Here is a 13,209-nt window from a genome sequence, read left to right as displayed (position 1 = left end):
CGCCCAACCCGCCCAACACCCCCCTCTCAACCCGCCCAACCCGCCCAACACCCCCCCCCCTCTCTCAACCCGCCCAACCGCCCAACACCCCCCCAACCCGCCCAACATCCCCTCTCTCAACACCCCCCAACCCGCCCAACCCGCCCAACACCCCCCTCTCAACACCCCCCCCAACCCGCCCAACACACCCCCCTCTCAACCCGCCCAACCCGCTCAACCGCCAACCCGCTCAACCGCACTGCACCTGACCGCCAGCCCCTATAGCCAGCCACGCGAGACTACACTCTGACTCGACCCCACCACCAGCAACAGCACTTACCACGGGAACCCACAGGGAGAGAGACAGGGAGACAGGGAGAGAGAGAGAGAGAGTAGAGAGAGACAGAGAGAGACAGAGAGAGAAAACAGAGACAGAGAGAGAAACAAACAGAGAGAGGAAAAACATCAGTGAAATCACACACAGAGAGAGAGAAACCCAGAGAGAGTGAAACAAGAGGGAAAACACTCACTCACTCACACACTCACTCACACACAGAGAGAGGACCGGAGACTGAGAATGGAGAGAACAGCGGAGAGTGAGAACCAGAGAGAGAGAGAGAGAGACAGAGAACTGGAGAGCGTGAGAGAGAAATCCAGAGCGAGAGATAGAGAGATAGAGAGAAAACCACAGGAAGAAGTGCGAGAAAGAGAAAAAAGAAGAAATGATAATAAATAACAATAATACTTCCATTTGATATTGGGCCTTTCACACGTCGAGACGTCTCAAAAGAGCTTTACGGGATATACTGGATATAAGTGGATTGACTTGTGTTTTGTGAGCGAAATGCGGCACATCTCACAAAAACAGTCATGGAGTGAGTGAACAATTTTATATGGGGGAATTGTTGGCCAGGACTCCGGGAGAATTCCCCCGTCTCTTTTCGAATAGTGCCATGGGATCTTTGCCAACCACCTGCACAGTCAGATGGGATCTTGTTTTAACGTCTCATCCAAAGACGACGCGTCCAACAATGGAACACACGCCAACACTATCTAATAATAATTATAATAGTAATAATCCCTCAAAAAAATAACTGGATTGAGTGACACTGCTGCGCGCAAATGGCTGCTGCATTTTGCCCACAAATATAGTGTCAATTCACTTTACAGTATATTCTGTGAAGCGCTTTAAGATGTGTCGAAGACGTGAAAAGCACTGTATCAAATGCAAGGATTATTATATTATTACTATTATCTTAGACTATGAGTTCAAGTCCTGACATGGGGCTTGATCCCACAACCTTCTGACTTAAAGCAGGAGTGCAACAACTGAGCAAGGCTGACACACACAGAGTGAGAACCAGAGAGGAAGGGAAAAAGAATAGAAGGTGAAAGAGAAAAAAGAAAACTATATAAAAATAGAGAGGGAGAACCAGAGAGAGACTGAGAACCATAGAAATTGAGAATTGAGTGAGAGATAGATAGGGTGAGAACCAAAGAGTTAAAACCCTAGAGAGAGAACCAGAAAGAGATTACTATAAAGGAGAGTGAAAGAAAAGCAGAGATGGAGAGTGAGAATCAGAGAGAGAATAGATTGTTATAAAAAAAACAGAGAGAGAGAGAGAGAGAGACAACCAGAGAGAGAGAAACATGGAGAGGAAGAAATACTGAGAACCAGAGATAGAATACATGAGAGCATGAGGAACAGAAAGAGAATTGAGAAAGAGAGTGAGAAGATGATCAAGAGAAATGTGAGAAAAGAGAATCGAGACAGTGAGAACAGAGAGAGAATAGAAGGAGAACCATAGAAAGAGAGAGGGAGAATAGATTAAGAGAGAAAGAATAGGGGAGAACAAGTGAGTGCAAATAGACGGAGAGGGAATAAGAACTATAGAGAGAACATGAAGACTAGATGCAGAAAAGAGAGAATGAGAATAGAGAGCAAGAGAAAGTGTAGAGAGAGCATGAAAACCATAAAGCGAGTGAGAATAGAGACAATAAAGAGATAGAAATAATAGAGAGAGAAGAGAATAGAAAGAGACAGGAAGAATAGAAGCACAATACAATACAAAATAGAGAGAGCCAACAGAAAGATAAATGCAATTGAGAGTGAGAGAATAGAGAAAGAATACTGAGAGAATAGAGAGACAGTAGGGAGAGTGAGGGACTGGAGAAAAACAATAGTAGAGAGAATGACAATAACAGAATAACAACAACAAATTATATTTATGTAGCGCCTTTCACTTGGAAGGATGTACCAAGGCACTGGACGATCAAGGATTTGCACCCTAGCTGGCGGTTGGATTGAGAAGAGGTGGGGCTGGGGGCGGGGAAGATGATCGACGGCATGGTCAAACAGGAAGGTCTTGGGAGTTGGGCAATTAGGCAGAAAACCTGACTTCAATGATGGGGTGGGCTGGACAGGGATGTGAAGCAGGCCTGTACATACCAAGCGGAGGGAGCAGGTGGATTGATAGGGTTTAAAAGGATCACAGAGGTAGGCTGGTGGAGGGATTTAAAAGTGAGTATGAGGATCTTGAACTCAATCTTCTAGATCAGGGTGTTCCAACATTTTGGGTGTCGAGGGCCAGAGGTCACATTTGAGAAATGTCTGCCGACTGCATAAGTAACATTTTTGTTTTTCCCTTCCAGAAACATAAAGGAATCATACAGAAATCCTATGTTTTAAATTGTGTGACTATTACTTAATAATGATCAGCTCAAATGGAAAAATATGAATCAATTTTTGTTAATGTATCAAGGTCAAAACACAAGATATCAACTAAGCAGGTGGAGGCCCCTACAGAGAATACTAAACAAAAACAGATTAATCCATAATTGAGACTTAACTCTGAATTTCTTCAACACAATATGGCTTGCTAGCAAACAACGCCTTGCAGTTTTCCATTATTTTCGCTAAACAAATAATCCATTTCCCACTAACCCTGAAATTTTCTATTTTCCAGATCTACCTTGTGTTTCCTACTGAGACTCAAGGTTGTGTAGATTTAGAATTGCAAAATACTCCTGCTGCTGCTCACTGCGTCTCACCAGGTTACACAAAGCTTGAGGCAGTGCAAAATGTGACAGGGAGGGGTGGGGATGGATAACTCCCACCACACCCCCACCCTTCCTGTCATTGTCTCTGCAGTGCTTCATAGAGATCTACCAGAAGAGAGACACAGCCAGGAGGTAAAACAGTGAAGTCAGAAATTATTTGCAACCTGGACAAAATCATACTCCGTGCCGGTTGTATCCCGCGGGCCACCTGTTGGACCACGCTAGTCTAGCGGATGAGAAAACGGTGGAAACTGGGCGAGGATAGGGTTAATAGGCTTGTGGAGCCTGGTGCATGAGAGGACATGAGCTGCAGATTTCTGGATGGTCTGCAGCTTGTGGAGGGAAGAGTTGGAAAGTTTGATGAGTAGAGAGTTGGCATAGTCTAGCCTGTGCATGATGAATGCATGAATAAGCGTCTCTACGTCCAAGAGGAGGTAGTGCAGGTAAATGCAGGCAATGTTGAGGTGGAGAAAAGCTGAATGGTTCAGAGTAAGGATGCAGGATTTATAGGACAGTTTAGAGTCGAACAAGATATCGAGGTTCCATGCTGGTTCCATGAAGTGGCGTGTGCATCCATGGAGATTGATGCTGTCAGTACCTGTGGTGAGAAGGTGCTGACTGGAATCAAGCAGAAGAGCCAATGTCTTGTTGACGTTCAACTGGATGAAGAAATAAAGAGAGAGAGAGAGAGAGAGAGAGGATACAGAGAGACACAATAGCGAGAGAGAGAGAGAAAAATAGAATAGAGTGAGAGAATAAATTGAGAGAATCGAGGTATGGAGGGTGCAAGGGTATTAATGGATCTAATTACTTTTCACTTTTAATTAGACAACAATGCACTATAATCTTTCCAAAATCCTATCTGTTTGATGTCCTTTTGTATGCAGGAGAAAGCGACAAATATGTAATATTTGCACGTGCAAGTTAAATCTAGCTGTTTATAATTGTCTTTGTAGATCCTCCTTGTGATGTAAGCAGGGTCTCGTCTCCTTGGAGCTGAACTGGTTCTAAAGTGACATGTTTGGCAAAGGAATGTCAGAATCAGTTCGATCTTCTGCAATGTCTCAGAAGCCTGGTGTCTGAGCCAGATGGGTCCCCAGGACTCCAAGGCACTGCTAATAACAGCCTAGCCACCTCAGCTCATCTGCAAGACTTGGAAGGACAGATTGAACATCGGGGCCAAGAATTCTTCCCACTCAGCTCCTGTTAACCCTGCAAACCAAAGCCCTAATAGGTAGGATAGTCCAAGATGGGCAAGGAGCAGGAAACATGCCAGACAGTATTTCAATGGCAAACTGAGTGGTTTTAGCTGGTTAACCCGATATAAAGCACACTCTGGAGTTAACCTAAAGCACGCAAAAGCATTCTCTGAAATTCCCAAACCTTCAGTTAAGTCCAGATACCACATTTTAACAAAAATTAAGTAACACCCATCTTCAGAATGGAAGGTAATGAGAAGGGAGCAGAGCTATCAGGTTGCTAAATTAAAAGTATTTAAAGTAACAAAAAAGTGAAATAGAGAAAAAATATTAGTTAGGAATAAAGTAAAAAGTACAAAACTTTCCCGGAGAAGAAGCAATAATAGAAGGAAAAAAGATATGTAAAATTATTTTGCAACTTTTATTAATGTTTATATAGAGTATTTGAGCATTTTTTGTTTTTCTATTAATATTACATTAAGGAAGCCACTCCAGCAATTGAGCAGTAGATTTTGCTTTAGTATCACAGCATTTGAGCTTAAAAAAAAGTAACTCACAGTAACTCAGAACGGTTGTGATCAGATTCCAGAGCGGGGAATGACAGGAATTCCTTATTAAGAAATCATGTTATAAAATAAGGCAAATTAGATTTAATTGTTTGAAACAAAATCTGTAAAGGTCAATGCCTGGAGTCCACTTAGTTCCATGCATATACGTACCACTGCAATGCCGCTGAAAACAACAACATTTTTTATTCTGGAAGACATCTCAAAGGACTCCACACAACTGGCTGCAAAAATCATGTTTAATGTTAAAACATCCATCTGTTGCTCTGTTTGACAATATGATTGTGCGCAGGAATACGAGACATGTTTACAAAAAGGAGTTTCTGGCTTGCATAGACCTAAATCTATTCCAAAATAGTTTGTGGACTAACCCATTAAACAAAGTGGCCATCTCACCACTGATATTTGTTCACAATCCTGAAACAGAAATGTTGCAAAATATCCTGCGCATGCTTACATTGACTGAGAATAGAACTGCCAGAAAATAACAAAGATGAAATTTGCCCAGGATTGGATCCTATATCACAAATGTTAAAAATGATTACATATTTTTGAATATTACTGAACATTTGAATGCTCATTTTTCAAATAATTCAATGCTATTACTGTGAACAAGTTAACAATATAATCTACAGCCTGAATACAATCCATATTAATAAACACAGATTGGTTATACTAACTTCCCTTTCTATGTATTATTAATCTGCTTCATTTGCATTAACATTGTATTTTTTATATTTATTTGAATAGTTTAAGGTTGCAGTTTAATTATCAAATCCGCCCTCATGCTTGAATACCTGGTCCAATCCAATAATTGAGGAAGAGGATTTCAGTATAGAGTGGATGGAAACTTTCAGAACCAGCTAGCCCATGTATGCAAGAGTTTCCATTTATCGACAGGAAGTCTAAATAACAACTAAAAATGAAGTTGAAAGCACTCTTACAACTGACCTTGAGAACTATGTCCATAATAATGAGCAAATATGTCCAAATAAGTAACTGGATTCAATGATAATCTCTGTACATCAAAACAAAATTTGACTTCAGTATGAATTTACATGATATCAACACGTCTGCTGTAATTTAAGAAACATTGTGAACAATGAATAATCCTATCAGAGATGCCAGTCATGCTGACTGGTAGCACTCTTGGCTCTGAGTCAAAAGATTGTGGATTCAATCCCCACATCGGGACTAATACAGGTCTGGGGTGTTTTGCATTGTCAGAGGTGACATTCTCAGATGAGGCATAACACCAAGGTCCTGCCTGTTCAGGTTGACATAAAAGATACCATAGCGCTACTCAAAAAGAGAAGGGAGTTTCTCACAGCGATCTGACCAATAATCCCCAGTTAAAAATCTGTTTGTGGAACATTGCTGTGTGCAAATTGGCTGCGGGTTCACCTACAAAGTTGTCACTACATTTTACAGTAAATCGTATGAAGCGCTTTTGAGATTTCCTCCTGAAGTGAAAGGTGCTATATCAAATACAACTATTATTATTATAATTATGACTATTAGACTGACAAGTGTCAACTTTTTAACATATAGGAATTGACACTTAAAATTCTATAATACTTGAATTTAATCTAGGCAATTTTTTGCCCAGATAAAGAGACTAAGTAATTTATGTTATCTGACACATCAACGCTCAAGTTGAAATGTTGAAGGTAACAATGATAATCCTGACATTTTGTTTTGTGCTTTTCACATCGGGAGGATATCTCAAACTAAACTGCTTCATAGGATACACAGCAATGTCCCACAAACAGATATGAAGTGGATGACTAATTTTATTGGGAGGCTGTGGATTGTTGGCCAGAATACAGAGGGAAACTCCCTTCTCATTTTGAATAGTGCCTTGGGATTCTTTGCATCCAACTGAACAGGTAAATAAGGCCTCTTTTTTCATATTTTAATTTCTGGCTTGTTTGGTAATATGACTAATAATTTGTTAGTGTGGCACAAAACCAGCAATGGAAGAATTAGTTTAGAGCAACTATTAGTCCTTCAAAGGCATCACAAGCTATAGCATGGGCGACAAGCACATAATGCTGATGGTGTGTTGGAGGTGCCTTTTTGCATGAGTGGTCAAATGGTTCAGGTTTGAGTTAAAGATCCCATCCATGGCACTATTTTCAACAAGAGTAGAGAGTTCTCCCAGTGTGCCGATTAATATTTCTCCCAAATTCATCAAAAAAAATAGTGAGGGAAATGTTTGAAGACAGTTTGACAAGATAAGATTTCATACCAAAAGTAAGTTCAATTAGATTATTCCCTAATTCCCTATGAAGCACTCTGAGATGTCGTCCGGCGTGGAAGGCGCTATATAAATTCAAGTTGTTGTTGTTGTAATAATCAATAATTCCTGCATTTCATATAAGTTTATCACATCATCAAATGTCTCAAAGAGTTTCACAGAATTTACTGACAAGTGCATTGACGCTACCCCACGTGAGGGGCTCTATATAAATCCAAGTTGTTGTTATTGACTGTGTATCTGTAGGCGAAGATGGCAGTCAATTGAACACTGCAATGTCCCACAAACAGTCTTGAAGTACAAAAATGTAACTTTTTTTGGATAGCACTGTATTTTCAGATTGATGTGCCTTACACAATATTACCTACTTTTGTTAATTCAATTGAAGATTTAGGCATTGTACAATTATAGGTATTGTATTACCTACCAAGTCTTACATTTGTACTCCAGAACATGGGCGATTAAAACTTCCAGATTAATTTCTAGCTACTTTAAATCCTGCAATATATTACTGTGGTTAGAATAAATCATGAATGTCAGTCAAAGAAGATGCGTCAGAAATATTCCCTATCTGATTTCAGTAGAAAAACAGTCAGTTTTTCACTGGACTTTCATCTGTGCAGTTAACAACCTAGCAGTTACACAGTTTTTCCTCTCAAGGCATATCATTGGCATATAGAGATCAGTGTAGTCACAAATCCAGTACACAGTTGAAGAGTTGAACAGTTTGAGCTGTTGATTCGATGGATTTGCAAATATACAGCTGTTGGAATAGAACATTTTAGGGACTCTGCATTCTGGTTCAAACAATGTGACATGGCACATGTTGTTAGTTCTGGATCACTGGAGTCCCTGCACCACCATCTGTTGAGGTCAGAGCATGTGTTGGGGTTGGCGTCACTCTCCAGACACTCAATTCTCTCTATGTGGACCAGCACTGATTTATAAATTGATATAAATAGGGGAATTTTACTCAGTACAAAATTGTCAAATCTAGATGACATTTAAAATTTTGCAGGCTGCCTTTTAATAACTTGCTGGAAGCTAGCAATGTACATTATAGTACATTATTAAAAAGAAACTTAAGTAAGATCAGTCAAAAGAAAATTATGCCTTTACATAAAACAAAATCCAAGTCATTTAGTTGTGCTTTTATAAGATGTTTGCAAAAATGCAACTAAATAGTTTCACATGTTCCTCTGGACCACAACTGGCAAAGATGTGTCTCAGTAGCTTTTACAAAACAAACATTTGGAGATACTCCTGCAATGATTTGTCACTCACTGAAATATGTTGATGGAAAACATTTATTCTTAGAATACATTGAATCCCATTTCATTTGACAGATATGTTCCATCTTTGTGAAGTGTTTTGTCAAGCAGTTAAGCTTAGACTGTCCTTTGGGTAAAGAAATATAGTTTGTAACAGCCACAAGGCCATTTATTCATGACACCACTGATATTCAAGCAGCACCTTATGTATTTTTAGATTAATGCATGAATAAATAATCATGTACTTTGTAATGCTATAATGTATGATTGAATTTTTAATATGAGAATAATAATAATCCTTGTATTTGATAAAACTAATATAACCCTTGCCTTTGATGTAGCGTCTTATCATGCCATTGAGATGTCTCAAAGCCCTTTACACTGTGATGTGTATTTTGTGGGTGAACATCCATGCTGAAACTAATAAAAACAAAATTAAATGGCTTTAAACAGGATTTCAAAATAACTTGAGGCAAATGAGTTCAACAAAAGTAGAAAATCAAATAAATCCCACGCTTTGCTTTTAAAATTAACACTTCAATGCACTGAAAATGAGCATATTATGGAAACCACAATTGTGTTGATCAAACGTGAGATATTGTTAGTGAATCATAACAAAGTGAAGAATAAGCAACGTAACTGCACATGTTCTGCTTGTACTGCAATCTGTTTGAGTCTGAAGTGGACAGATGGATGCACAAAGGGGAAAAGAAGAAAGAGAGTTAAATAAAACAGTGAGACAGAGGACCACAACCAAACAAACAAAAGAGAAGGGATGGACAGTGAAAGAGGTCAAGGTCATTAAAAATGAAATGTCACATGATCAAAAACATTTTTAATTGAAATTGGTATATTTCTCTTGTTAATAAAAACACTAAAATGAGTTTAGTAGTTATGCCACTAACCTGCATTCCACACAACAAATATACACCATATTTCTCTGTATTTGGTCAATAAGCTCTTTGTTGACTTCTCCACCGACACTTCCGATAAGTTCTTACTCACCCCAAATCCTACAGCTCATATTCTCTCCCTGAACATGCTCTGATACCCACTATCCCCATTCTTGCAAGATGCCACTCGTTCCCAATTCCCCATTGTTCAAATTCAAGATTCTTGTCCTCGCTTTCAAATCTTTTCATGAACTTGCCTTTTTCCATAACTTTGTAATATTCCCCAGCCCAATTGTCATATCTGTGCCTTACATTTTTACAGCTCTTCTGCTTGTTCCTTGCCATCTTGGATTTCTGCTTATTCTGAATCAGTTTTGAGCTCCAAGACTAGTCTTTCTGAATATATTGAGGGAATGCTGGCCCAACCCAATCTCAGTTTGTCCAATGTCCCATTTATAAGCTTTTCTACATTTGTAAATGGCAGTGAAGGCCTTCCTAAAATCTTTGGGGCCAACTATTATTCAGACATTGGGGAAGGGAGATTTTGAAACAGATTTTAACCCAGTTCCTGAAATAAGGAACAAAATACATTTTAAGTGTACTGCAAAAACGGAACACAAAATAAACTTGGCATGGTACTGCTTGCCAGTAGAACAAAAGTGAAGAATGCCAAAATATGTTTGCTTACATTGCTAAAAGACACCACTATCTCTCTTACAGAGGTAAGTCCAGTGCAACTTTGTTGCAATGTGTGCATTCCCACTCTCTGTCATCAAAAGAACGTTTGTCAATTGCTTGACTTGGTCATTTTAATTATCTGCCCTGACATTTTTTGTTGTCTCGGTGCCAACAGTATAATGCTGACGTTGCCAATCCAATCTTGAATGTGTCCATATAAATGAGATGACCTGCATAAGGTCATCTATGATCTGTTTTACTTTACACCAGCCACAGTATGTATAACCACAGCCAATGCAAACTGAGTTCTGTTTATATTTGAAACTTAGGTGGCCTCTTGTATTGCCATTGTATTTTCAACTGACTGACAAATTGACAGTAAAGCCAGCTCTACAGAAAAGCTATCAGCAGTGCTCCATACACATACTTATGCATGGATGCACAGCTCTGTCACCCCCCCCCCCCCCTCCAATGTGATGTGAATGGTTAATAAATACAACTGTGAATTTCCCAATGTTACCACTTCCCTTAAATTGATGATAAGTTAAAACTATTCACATGTAACATAGGTCAGCAAACAAGCTGCAGACAGTGTTGTGCAATGACTTTAAACTAAAAATGGCATCCTCAGTAAAAAGGAAAATCCTGTGTGGTTGCATCCATTAAAACCCACATACTTTATTTCATACTCACAAAATATATTTTCCTTCAAGCTGAACTTGTCTAGTACTTAACTCCCAGTAATGCAGCAGCATGACAATAGAGGCTGTTTGGTCTCGTCAACATTGAGAGCCTCTCCATGGATCACTTTAATGAAATGGCTTCACTGAATGGAACAGCCATTTTCCATACACAGAATTGTTCTTTACATTTTGAATGTGCATTTAACTTTATTTTAATAAATTTAATGGAAATTCCAGTTACTCGCCTCACAATAAAATATTTTATGGACTCTGGTTTGCTTATTGCAGATTTGATTTAATGGGGCGAAAAATGTGATGTTCCATAACACATTCAATGTGATAATTATCCCATTGTTTCACTCACAAAATATGCAGTCAGTTATTACTTTACATTATATTCTGTGAAGCGCTTTGAGACGTCTTAAAGACGCGATAAGGCTTTATCAAATGCGAGGATTATTATTGAATCTGTTATCAAACTTCGGGGTAAAATTTGAAGTAGAGCATTCCTTAAATAAAAACAGCAACAATTTTACATTTGTATGGGACCTTTCACTTCGGGAGACATAGAAGTCTCAAAGCAATTTACCAAGCCAACTGAGAGCTTCAATTGGGGGGAGGAACGCTGTGAAAGGTGCTGGAGTGGGGGAGAGAGATAGTAAAAAGTTGAAAGAAAAGTCTTAAGGCTTTAAAGTTGGGAAGGGAGAGAGCAAGAAAGACAGACTCTGGGATAGAATCTCGGAGAGCAAACAGCTGAAAAACTCGCCAACTGATGGTGGGACAGGCGATATGAATTAAGCTGGTGTTCACTAAATGGAACAGAATATACCCTGAATGGACCCTAACACCCCCATCCTCACCCGACTCCACTGCCTTCCTATCACACAGAGGATACAGTTCAAGATCCTGGTCCTCAATTTCAAAGCCCTCCATAATCTTGCTTCCCTCTACCTCTGCAACCTGCTAACCCCCTACCAACATGCCCGTCCCTCTGCTCAGCAGGCTCCAGCCAGCTTCACGTCCCCTGCCTCGCCTGCCCCACCATTGGTAGTCAGGCCTTCAGCCATTCTGCTCCCACCCTCTGGAACTCTATCCCGCAGTCCCTCTACCTCGCCCCTTCCCTTGCCTCCTCCAAGACCCATCTCAAGACCCTCTTCTTCAACCATGCCTTCGGTCACCCTCCTTCCCCCCCTGCCCTCCACCCTCCTCGATCCCGATACGAAGCCAGCACAAACAGTCTTCCTCTGTACTACAAATTTCTTGATTCCAAACAACGGATTCCACTGAGACAATTCTACTATTTTTCTTAATTTGAAGACAATATTTTCTCAAGTACCTTATAATGTGAATAGAGGGCATTAAGATCCATGTGTAACCTTTTATCAACAGGATAGAAATCAGATTAGACTTTTTTTAAGACTTGAATATTGCTGGCCTGTATAGTATTTGATTAAAATGTTTTAAAACGTGTTTTTCAGGGTGTTGCAAGAAGTCAGCACATTATTCTTTTACCGTTGCGATCATGGTTCAAATAAATTGGATAAGTCTCCTCTCTTTACTTCCTGTAAGTATTTTTAATGTTATCAATTTTCATAGCTTCAAAGCAGCTCAATGTAAGTGTAAATGAACTGCACAGTACCACCTACACTTTGGCACAAAATTGTCATTGAGTGTAAAATGGGGGTACAGCTTTTGCAACCAGAAGTCATTTTGCTGATAGAAACTAAAGTTTTGTGAATGCAATTATGTGATTCCCAGGAACAGAAGGTCCATGAAGGTGGAGGCGGAATCCATTGTGTCTTTCAAGAGGGAACTAGACAGGTAGAGTATATAATAATAATAATAATAATAATAATAATAATAATAATAATCCTTGCATTTGATATAGCGCTTTTCACATCTTCTCGACGTCTCAAAGCGCTTCACTGAATAGACTGTAAGGTGAATTGATTGTATATTTGTGGGCGAAATGCGGCAGCCAATTGCACACAGCAGTGTCCCACAAACAGTCATGGATTAAAATAACCAATTTATTATTGTTTTTTTTTCTTGAGGGATTATTATCAGGCGTGTGGAATAAGGAAACTTGCCCAAGGTTTCTTGTGCAAGAGGGGCTTGAAAGGGTATGGGGTAAGGCAGGGCAGTGGGATTAAATTGATCTGCTTTCTCTGTGAGTCAGTGTGGACTCAATGATCCAAATGGCCTCCTTCTCCGCTGTAGATTTCTATCCTTTATGAGTGTCAGCCAAGACTATAAGTTCAAAGTCCCGTCCCCATGAACCTACAATCTCCTGATTCAGAGATGAGTACTATCCACTGAACAGGCTGGCACCTGGTGCAGCAGCGCCCAGTTTGCGAATACCCCACGCTCAACCTCAATTTCAAGAGGCCTTCAGAACTGTGGGTGCTTGAAATGAAAAATGTCACCACAACAACTTGCATTTATTTAACGCCCTTCACACGGGGTAACATCCCAGTGTACTTATAGGCGGTGCTCCTCTTAAATTGAGGTTAAGGCATATTGTTGAAATAGAATAGAAGGAAATTTACTCTGCCTCGCTCAGTCCTGGAAGTGGAAATACTGTTCTATTTATTAGCACTTTTCCGTCACTTTAAAGATT

Source organism: Callorhinchus milii, unplaced genomic scaffold, assembly GCF_018977255.1.
Source record: "Callorhinchus milii isolate IMCB2004 unplaced genomic scaffold, IMCB_Cmil_1.0 Scaffold1, whole genome shotgun sequence".
Taxonomy (NCBI): Eukaryota; Metazoa; Chordata; class Chondrichthyes; order Chimaeriformes; family Callorhinchidae; genus Callorhinchus; species Callorhinchus milii.
This window is presented reverse-complemented; position numbering follows the sequence as displayed.